Consider the following 11,530-nt stretch of genomic DNA (forward strand, 5'->3'; position numbering starts at 1 on the left):
GCCCTTTTTGGCTGAACCGGAAATCTCCTGAGTTTCCAGTTTAGCTAGAGGAATCCTCTTTATCTGTTTGTTTTATGGGTATCCAGAGCCAAGTTGCAGCAACCACACACCACCATTTAATCTCCTGCTTAAAACCTTTGCCTGCTTAAAGGAACGGCACATCCTTGTTAATATTCCATTGTGCTCTGGCTCTGGAAGCAAACCCAAAGCTAGTTATTAATTCATATAATAAAAACACCACTCTTTCCTTGGTGACATGCCTTCCAGCCCCACAGAATGCTCTGCATACCTTTAATAACTCTGCCTTCCAGTGACCACTGAGGCTGAATCAGCACTGAGCAGCTCTGAGAAGCAGCTGGCTTAAAAACTGCAGCACAAATCTACCTAGACAGGAGTTAAAATTTCCCAGGGTCAACCACATACACTGAGGTAAAGGGAATTCTGTAGTACAGGATCATAAGCAGTCTTGGTTGTTTTAGGGCAAGTTTGTTATTAAAAAAGACAAAACAAAAATAAACCTACCATGCTTCAAAGCTGTCTGACAAGCTCAGCAACATTTTCTCCACTAAGCTGTCGATTTCCTACAGCATTTTTTTTTCTTTGTCTCATTTACTGCTTCATTGTTGCTAACAGAAGAGGTAACATCACTATAAAATCCATTTTCAGAAGGACAACTAGCAGATTTTTGGTCCATGCCATGACAATTATTACAGTATTATCTGTCATACAGTAGGCAGAGCAGAGAGAACCAGCCACTAGAGGTTGTTTTTAGGCCTCCTAGGAGTGAAACAGTTTTACTCTAGGCTTCTTGTGTTTTCCTTCTTTTCAGGCTTTTTTAAAAGCCCTCTTTGCAATGTGTTGGCTTTCATCAGAAGTCTAGCAGCCTAGAGCTTTGTCATACAATTATGTCTATACTACAGTCCAGAAATCTGGAAATGTGCTTCCTGCACCTGTAGACAATATTCTTAGAGATGGACAAAAGCTCCTGAGGTAACAACCACCCTGCAGCTCAAACCTTAAATGCGTGCATCACACACTCAGACATGGTTGGTTGGTGTGTAAAGTCACTGTCCTGGGATGTCCTTCACTCCTTGAGCAAAGGGACAGATCATCCCAAGCTTGGCTAATGAGCACATGAACTTCAGCTGAGAGCAAACCTCTCATTCTTGTCCTCTCAGTCTCTTCAATATGTACTTCACTTGCAACTGTTTTTCTTAAAAAAAAAAAAAAAAAAAAAAAAAAGGAGCTGCCTTTTATTAATGATTGTACACCACCAGCACAGTATAGGGTTTTTGCACTGATCACTCTGTGTTATGGGCCTGGAAACTGTGTGTACCAGCCATTCCCTCCAGCTGCTGCATAGCTAATTGCTCTATGACCCATTCTAGGTGTCTGCCTGTCTCCGTCAACATTCCATTTCGTCTAAAATCAAAACTGCAAGGAGAAATTTCAGAAAAAAAAAGGCTGATTTTCACTTAGCTTTAGGAACACAGCACTTGCTATTCCAGCTAGAGGCATCTCTAATCTCAGTTTTTATTACCACTTAAAAAAGACCCCTGAGAAGAGAGATGATGTGATGTTTGTGATGGTGGATTTGGCATTTTTTCAGCACATTGAGAATCAACAGCTGAACACAAAGATGTTACACAAAGCAAATCAAGTCTGCCACATGCAGAAAACTTCTAGTAGCTCTTGGTTTCTGATGTTGCCAGGCCTGTGTAGGAGGGCAAGTGCAAGGTTACAACAAATAACGCACAGCAGAGCGAATATTTCTGTTGCCCTAGTTCAAATGTTTTAGATGGCAGGAGCTGACTCAATAACTACAGGGAGAGGTCTCTGTCATTTACAATATTTATTTAGGGTCAAGAATACAAGTAACATTTACCTCCTTCTCCCTTATTTTCCAGTAAAACTCCTCTTTGATCATTAAAAGCTTCATATAAAGTCTCCTTGTAACACTTATATAATTCCTTGGTCTGCATCTGTGTATCCAAGCCATAAACTCAGAAATCACTGTAACTGTCTATTATTCCATGTTCTATCTCCAGACTGTCCTTGTGAAGTTGACATTGGGCATTGACTGCCACTTCATTTGAAAACTTCAAAACAGCATATTAAATGCTGGAAATTTGGAAATAGATCAAATAATACAAAAATGGCAGGTATAATGTCAACTGTGAAACTTTTCATTTTAATGAAGCTTTTTTAAACACAGTTCAGCGTTCTTTCAATGTCCCAAAATTCCCAAATCATGAGTTTGATGACATCCATCATTACAACCCTCTCCAAACTCCCTGAGAGGTACACACTTCCCTCAGATTAGTTCCTTCAGGCCAGGGTTGCTTCCTCTCTAAGGTAGCCTGTCCTGCCGGTAAGGCCAAGCTGAGTCACATCAGCATGTAGATGAAACTACTAACACAGATGTCTGTAGCACATCTCTCCAGTGATGAGCTGCTGAACTTGCTACAGCCTGGTCCTCCTCACTCTACACAAGTTTCCCCGTGACATTTAAGGCTGAAAACAAGTTACCCCTGTGTGGTACCAAAAGGTGATGAAAAGCTGGTGATGCAGATCCAGTCTGCCTCCCTGGTTTCCCAGCACAGTAACAAATTTCACTGGACAGGTAACACTTCCAAATGCAATAAACAGTCTTTTCCACAAGCACAAGAAAAAGATCTCCTTTCATGTGCTGCCTGGCCCTGTAATTGTCATATTGGGTAGCTCTCAGAGATTTGGCATGAAATACCCCTGTGTGATACCCCTGTATCACACATCCTTTATGGTAGTCAGATACATAATTCTGATGTGTGGCTAATACTAAAGAGCTGCAGACTTTGAAAAATTGTGGGGTTTCTCCACACAGGAATGCATTGCTTTTTCCTAACACAATGTTATTTTGCTACTATGCAAATCAGGATGTTTATGTTGATAAAAATTAGCCCTTGTCAAGTGTTAAGTCATCCAGGAGGCAGGCAGGACAGTAAAGCCAGGAAAATAATTTGTAACTTCAAAATTTATCCAATGACTTTTTACCACTCATAGTTGCAAACAAAGACAAAATCTCCTTTATTTCAAGTAGGCAGAAATATCTGTGCTATAAAAAAGCAAAACGAAGCTCAAACGATATGGTGACTCACAAGCATGATAACATTAATTTGGTCAGGTACCACTAGCAACCAAACTGGTAACACTGGTCTCAGAACGGGGTACTGCTCAGGATTTGCCCATGTCTTGAGCATGTTCCATCCTCTCTGATCAAGTCTGCATTATGGTTTGTTGTTTGCAGGACTAAAAGGTAGCTCAGGTCTGTCCCCAAGTGCCACTGGCACAGGATCAAATATGTGCCTTGTATTTAACTGGATTGTATTTGTTTGGGAAAAAGACTTCTCAAGGTATTGGCTCAGTGTGTCCAACCAAACATATGAGCTGTTTATCCCTTCCAGGTTAAATTCCAGGCAGTCCTATCTTTTTCTAAAATGATAAATTCCTTATGGAAACATAAACTAGGTTATTTTTAGCCAGTTTCCTATGCAGTCAGTGTGTTCACATACATGGGGCGAGGGGAGGGAGAGTTTATCCCTCCGTCTCCTGCAAAGCAAAGCTTCTCAGTCACTGTTTGCAAAGGTGCTGCCTTTCAATAAAGGCACTGAGTATAAATCTGTCTAGCTAAAACCAGAGCTCAGTGTTAGAGGACTAAAAAAATAAAGGATTAGCAATTTCTGCTTTGGAGGTGGGTATCTCAGTTTTATTGATCTGCTCTGAAGGGAAAGTGCAGAGAGTGCTGAGGTAAAAGATTTAAATACATCCCTCACTGTTCAGGCATTTGAGCACTTGTAAAATGTCTGACTGTGGCACTGTTTTAAAAATGGTGCCCAAAAATAAAACCCCACTGAAGTTCTTAAAAGTGTCTTAAGTGCTCTGCAGGAAAAGGAGTCTATTTTAAATGTGAAACTCTCTTCAAATCCACGAGTGGACTCACAGACACTAATAGTCTCAACTCAACAAAGACTTAATCGTGTGTAAGGTGCCAAGATTCAATTTATTGTCCTACTTTTCAGAAGAGCCATGACACTTATAATGCCATTGGAAATCCAATTAGGCATCTTTTTGCAGACAATCTATCATTCAGGATCCCACACAGTGCAATACAGGCCCAAGGGGCAGAGCTAGGCAGAACTGGGAACAGTAATCACGCTATTCACAGGCTGACTCATCAGTCACTTCACCTCCCCAGGTGCACCAAGGCAGAAATTCATTCTATGGCTCCTAACCTTCCGTCTTGCTCTCTAGCCCTCTGCTGGGAATCAAACAGCACACAGGGATTTCCCAGATCGTCAGGGAGGTGGTATTTTGCTTGCTAACATGTTCCAGGTCTCATCCCTGCCAGCCTACACCAGGCAGGGCAGAGCAGGGCAGCCCTGGGCGGTTCTTGTGCCTGTAAGCACAGAGCCCTGCCTGGCCTCCGTCACATGGGCGTTCCCATGCAGAGGTGTTCTGCACTGTGAGCAGGATATTCCTGCCAGTTCAGTTCACCTTCAGGGGTATCACATCATGTCAGTGCTANTCTAGGGAAGGGTAAATGGCCTGTCCTGCACCCCTTCCTTGTGTCTCAGTACTGTTCTTGCTATTTGCTAACTGGGTGAATTCAATAGATGAACTTCTGCTGCTTTCCAACCACTCCCTCCACCCTCAACTTGTGGTTTTAATATTTTATTATGGGCTCTGTCAAGGTAATGGAATTAGTGGTGGCTTGATAGCAGCCACTGATCTACAACATAGCCTCAGGAGCCATTTGCCTTTAGGAAATGGGCTAAGGTTATTGCTGTTCAGGAGCTGAATGTCTTCTAAGGGGAGCTGTTGTGTGTTCACTCTGCTATGTGGCAGCCACAGAATATGGCTTTTCTCTCTCCAAGTTGCTCTATAGACAGGTCTTAGAGGGGTATAAAGATGTATTTTAGCAAAAGGATCCAAAAGTTTATCCAGTATTCAAGCAGCAGGATTTGGTGCTTGTTCACCAGACATTTTTAATGCAAAGCCTTTGCAATGTTTTCTCTGTGGTGAAGAAATAAGACTTTATGCACCTGTAGCAACTTTGCTGCTGACCATTGAGGGGTTGGCTCTCATAGGAGCCTACTGAGTAAACAGCTTTATTTATTACTTGTCTTTTTTTAGGATGGGGGGTCTGTGTGTAATACGTTAGCTCAGAAGCAAAACTGTAGTATGGCAATGCAGTTGAGATGGGCAATAACACCAGAACTCTCCAAATTAAGGTCTTCCTTGATTGACAATGCTGTACTTAAACTGCTGCTTTTATAGCAGGACACTGTTGAATTTGTATAGATCTTCTCATGCAGCTTTATTTATAATAAAGTCTTGTACAAAATCTAAATTAGTGTGAAGTCTCTTTTGTTTCCAGCTCCCTCAAAAATGCTTCTAACAGAGCAGAAGGATAGAGTGGGGGTATTTCCAGTGTGATACTAGCACAGTGAGCCCAGCATCAAGAATCCCTGCGATTCCTGACCAACTGTAGAAATAGCTCCAGAATAAATTGCAATGTGAATATAAAGTGGAATAGCTATTCCAAAATAATGCTGGGGTTGTCAGTCTTCTTGAGAATATGAATCCACAAGAATTCAAAATAATTATTCTGAATACATCTGCACAAAAATACCCTTTCATGGCAAGTTCTAAATAACACTGGTAGATGTTGCCCTTTTTGGCTGAACCGGAAATCTCCTGAGTTTCCAGTTTAGCTAGAGGAATCCTCTTTATCTGTTTGTTTTATGGGTATCCAGAGCCAAGTTGCAGCAACCACACACCACCATTTAATCTCCTGCTTAAAACCTTTGCCTGCTTAAAGGAACGGCACATCCTTGTTAATATTCCATTGTGCTCTGGCTCTGGAAGCAAACCCAAAGCTAGTTATTAATTCATATAATAAAAACACCACTCTTTCCTTGGTGACATGCCTTCCAGCCCCACAGAATGCTCTGCATACCTTTAATAACTCTGCCTTCCAGTGACCACTGAGGCTGAATCAGCACTGAGCAGCTCTGAGAAGCAGCTGGCTTAAAAACTGCAGCACAAATCTACCTAGACAGGAGTTAAAATTTCCCAGGGTCAACCACATACACTGAGGTAAAGGGAATTCTGTAGTACAGGATCATAAGCAGTCTTGGTTGTTTTAGGGCAAGTTTGTTATTAAAAAAGACAAAACAAAAATAAACCTACCATGCTTCAAAGCTGTCTGACAAGCTCAGCAACATTTTCTCCACTAAGCTGTCGATTTCCTACAGCATTTTTTTTTCTTTGTCTCATTTACTGCTTCATTGTTGCTAACAGAAGAGGTAACATCACTATAAAATCCATTTTCAGAAGGACAACTAGCAGATTTTTGGTCCATGCCATGACAATTATTACAGTATTATCTGTCATACAGTAGGCAGAGCAGAGAGAACCAGCCACTAGAGGTTGTTTTTAGGCCTCCTAGGAGTGAAACAGTTTTACTCTAGGCTTCTTGTGTTTTCCTTCTTTTCAGGCTTTTTTAAAAGCCCTCTTTGCAATGTGTTGGCTTTCATCAGAAGTCTAGCAGCCTAGAGCTTTGTCATACAATTATGTCTATACTACAGTCCAGAAATCTGGAAATGTGCTTCCTGCACCTGTAGACAATATTCTTAGAGATGGACAAAAGCTCCTGAGGTAACAACCACCCTGCAGCTCAAACCTTAAATGCGTGCATCACACACTCAGACATGGTTGGTTGGTGTGTAAAGTCACTGTCCTGGGATGTCCTTCACTCCTTGAGCAAAGGGACAGATCATCCCAAGCTTGGCTAATGAGCACATGAACTTCAGCTGAGAGCAAACCTCTCATTCTTGTCCTCTCAGTCTCTTCAATATGTACTTCACTTGCAACTGTTTTTCTTAAAAAAAAAAAAAAAAAAAAAAAAAAGGAGCTGCCTTTTATTAATGATTGTACACCACCAGCACAGTATAGGGTTTTTGCACTGATCACTCTGTGTTATGGGCCTGGAAACTGTGTGTACCAGCCATTCCCTCCAGCTGCTGCATAGCTAATTGCTCTATGACCCATTCTAGGTGTCTGCCTGTCTCCGTCAACATTCCATTTCGTCTAAAATCAAAACTGCAAGGAGAAATTTCAGAAAAAAAAAGGCTGATTTTCACTTAGCTTTAGGAACACAGCACTTGCTATTCCAGCTAGAGGCATCTCTAATCTCAGTTTTTATTACCACTTAAAAAAGACCCCTGAGAAGAGAGATGATGTGATGTTTGTGATGGTGGATTTGGCATTTTTTCAGCACATTGAGAATCAACAGCTGAACACAAAGATGTTACACAAAGCAAATCAAGTCTGCCACATGCAGAAAACTTCTAGTAGCTCTTGGTTTCTGATGTTGCCAGGCCTGTGTAGGAGGGCAAGTGCAAGGTTACAACAAATAACGCACAGCAGAGCGAATATTTCTGTTGCCCTAGTTCAAATGTTTTAGATGGCAGGAGCTGACTCAATAACTACAGGGAGAGGTCTCTGTCATTTACAATATTTATTTAGGGTCAAGAATACAAGTAACATTTACCTCCTTCTCCCTTATTTTCCAGTAAAACTCCTCTTTGATCATTAAAAGCTTCATATAAAGTCTCCTTGTAACACTTATATAATTCCTTGGTCTGCATCTGTGTATCCAAGCCATAAACTCAGAAATCACTGTAACTGTCTATTATTCCATGTTCTATCTCCAGACTGTCCTTGTGAAGTTGACATTGGGCATTGACTGCCACTTCATTTGAAAACTTCAAAACAGCATATTAAATGCTGGAAATTTGGAAATAGATCAAATAATACAAAAATGGCAGGTATAATGTCAACTGTGAAACTTTTCATTTTAATGAAGCTTTTTTAAACACAGTTCAGCGTTCTTTCAATGTCCCAAAATTCCCAAATCATGAGTTTGATGACATCCATCATTACAACCCTCTCCAAACTCCCTGAGAGGTACACACTTCCCTCAGATTAGTTCCTTCAGGCCAGGGTTGCTTCCTCTCTAAGGTAGCCTGTCCTGCCGGTAAGGCCAAGCTGAGTCACATCAGCATGTAGATGAAACTACTAACACAGATGTCTGTAGCACATCTCTCCAGTGATGAGCTGCTGAACTTGCTACAGCCTGGTCCTCCTCACTCTACACAAGTTTCCCCGTGACATTTAAGGCTGAAAACAAGTTACCCCTGTGTGGTACCAAAAGGTGATGAAAAGCTGGTGATGCAGATCCAGTCTGCCTCCCTGGTTTCCCAGCACAGTAACAAATTTCACTGGACAGGTAACACTTCCAAATGCAATAAACAGTCTTTTCCACAAGCACAAGAAAAAGATCTCCTTTCATGTGCTGCCTGGCCCTGTAATTGTCATATTGGGTAGCTCTCAGAGATTTGGCATGAAATACCCCTGTGTGATACCCCTGTATCACACATCCTTTATGGTAGTCAGATACATAATTCTGATGTGTGGCTAATACTAAAGAGCTGCAGACTTTGAAAAATTGTGGGGTTTCTCCACACAGGAATGCATTGCTTTTTCCTAACACAATGTTATTTTGCTACTATGCAAATCAGGATGTTTATGTTGATAAAAATTAGCCCTTGTCAAGTGTTAAGTCATCCAGGAGGCAGGCAGGACAGTAAAGCCAGGAAAATAATTTGTAACTTCAAAATTTATCCAATGACTTTTTACCACTCATAGTTGCAAACAAAGACAAAATCTCCTTTATTTCAAGTAGGCAGAAATATCTGTGCTATAAAAAAGCAAAACGAAGCTCAAACGATATGGTGACTCACAAGCATGATAACATTAATTTGGTCAGGTACCACTAGCAACCAAACTGGTAACACTGGTCTCAGAACGGGGTACTGCTCAGGATTTGCCCATGTCTTGAGCATGTTCCATCCTCTCTGATCAAGTCTGCATTATGGTTTGTTGTTTGCAGGACTAAAAGGTAGCTCAGGTCTGTCCCCAAGTGCCACTGGCACAGGATCAAATATGTGCCTTGTATTTAACTGGATTGTATTTGTTTGGGAAAAAGACTTCTCAAGGTATTGGCTCAGTGTGTCCAACCAAACATATGAGCTGTTTATCCCTTCCAGGTTAAATTCCAGGCAGTCCTATCTTTTTCTAAAATGATAAATTCCTTATGGAAACATAAACTAGGTTATTTTTAGCCAGTTTCCTATGCAGTCAGTGTGTTCACATACATGGGGCGAGGGGAGGGAGAGTTTATCCCTCCGTCTCCTGCAAAGCAAAGCTTCTCAGTCACTGTTTGCAAAGGTGCTGCCTTTCAATAAAGGCACTGAGTATAAATCTGTCTAGCTAAAACCAGAGCTCAGTGTTAGAGGACTAAAAAAATAAAGGATTAGCAATTTCTGCTTTGGAGGTGGGTATCTCAGTTTTATTGATCTGCTCTGAAGGGAAAGTGCAGAGAGTGCTGAGGTAAAAGATTTAAATACATCCCTCACTGTTCAGGCATTTGAGCACTTGTAAAATGTCTGACTGTGGCACTGTTTTAAAAATGGTGCCCAAAAATAAAACCCCACTGAAGTTCTTAAAAGTGTCTTAAGTGCTCTGCAGGAAAAGGAGTCTATTTTAAATGTGAAACTCTCTTCAAATCCACGAGTGGACTCACAGACACTAATAGTCTCAACTCAACAAAGACTTAATCGTGTGTAAGGTGCCAAGATTCAATTTATTGTCCTACTTTTCAGAAGAGCCATGACACTTATAATGCCATTGGAAATCCAATTAGGCATCTTTTTGCAGACAATCTATCATTCAGGATCCCACACAGTGCAATACAGGCCCAAGGGGCAGAGCTAGGCAGAACTGGGAACAGTAATCACGCTATTCACAGGCTGACTCATCAGTCACTTCACCTCCCCAGGTGCACCAAGGCAGAAATTCATTCTATGGCTCCTAACCTTCCGTCTTGCTCTCTAGCCCTCTGCTGGGAATCAAACAGCACACAGGGATTTCCCAGATCGTCAGGGAGGTGGTATTTTGCTTGCTAACATGTTCCAGGTCTCATCCCTGCCAGCCTACACCAGGCAGGGCAGAGCAGGGCAGCCCTGGGCGGTTCTTGTGCCTGTAAGCACAGAGCCCTGCCTGGCCTCCGTCACATGGGCGTTCCCATGCAGAGGTGTTCTGCACTGTGAGCAGGATATTCCTGCCAGTTCAGTTCACCTTCAGGGGTATCACATCATGTCAGTGCTACGAAGCTCCTGTATGCAAAACTAGAGAAAAAGCAAGGCTTGTCCAACATGCAGCTTTCTACCAATGGTCCCACACTGACTGTCCTGCCAAAGCCACACCTGGCAAAGCTTTAGGGCTTGGAAAGAGATACAGAGCAGAGATACACCAGCAGAGAACAGCCAAGATGCATAAAGCAAATTGAGAGGAATTGAGAGGCACCAAATCTGTGGGTTTGAATACACAGGTTACATCAGAGCTGTCTTCCCACAAAGAACAGCTGATTAATCACCATGGCTTTATTATTAGAAGGAAGAGGGGACAAGCTCTGCTTCCAAGCCTAAACAGGCACAGAAAAGAGCTGTGTGATAAACGTAGAGGGGAAAAAAACAGCCAAACTCCAACCTGTGAATTGGCCCAGAGCACTTATTGTTGAGAGCTCCCTTCTGAGGATGGTTTGAGTGGCAGGAGGAAAGGCACAAAAGCACCTTCTGAGGTAATGGGAATGCTGCAGAGACCTGTGGGAAGGACAGCATTAAGCCATAACATTGCTGTTGGTCCTCACTGATTCTTCAGGCAGTCTGAAGCTGACAGCTTTTTTCCTCCATTTTCCTCAGCCTTCCTGTGCATTTGCTGTGCAGCCATATAGGTGACTCATGCAAATGGTTTGCAGCTTACAGGAAACACTGTCTGCTCCCTACCCAGCTTGTGGCTGTTCAGTGCCCCTATTCTTGGCTCCCTTTCCCCTGGAGAGATGGCTTTTTCCATCATCTTTGCCAAGAGTGGCGTTTCTAAGATGCAAACCTGCAGCACGTGCTGTAATTCTCACAATATGCCTCCCGTGCATCACAAGATGCTGTGAGAGGCACAAAACAGGCTCAGTACATCTGTCCTTTAATACCAGCTGCATTCTCTCTCCCTCCTGGACTCAGATACAGTGCTATTTCAGACTGCTGAACAGATGTCACACACCACCCCAAACACAGCTGCATCTCACTGACAAGTTTTAAAACTCATGTTTTAGTAAGTCAAAGTGGTTTAGTATCTAACAACATCACATGGCATCACTAATTTACTCAGATAAAGCAGAAGCTGCTGTCCCTGTTGGCTTTGGACCAGCAGTAGAAAAGACTGTTTCCATCTTAGAGAAATCAAGGATGATTTAGTAAAAATTGCACTTGACCTCACAACTGTAAAGAGACTGGATTTGCATCAGCCATTCCCACATGAAATCCATGTCCAAGGAACAGAGTGCTGAAATAACTGAGCTACTAGTAAAGAA

This window comes from Lepidothrix coronata, unplaced genomic scaffold (genome assembly GCF_001604755.1).
Source record: "Lepidothrix coronata isolate B3197 unplaced genomic scaffold, Lepidothrix_coronata-1.0 Scaffold8, whole genome shotgun sequence".
In the NCBI taxonomy this organism is placed as follows: Eukaryota; Metazoa; Chordata; class Aves; order Passeriformes; family Pipridae; genus Lepidothrix; species Lepidothrix coronata.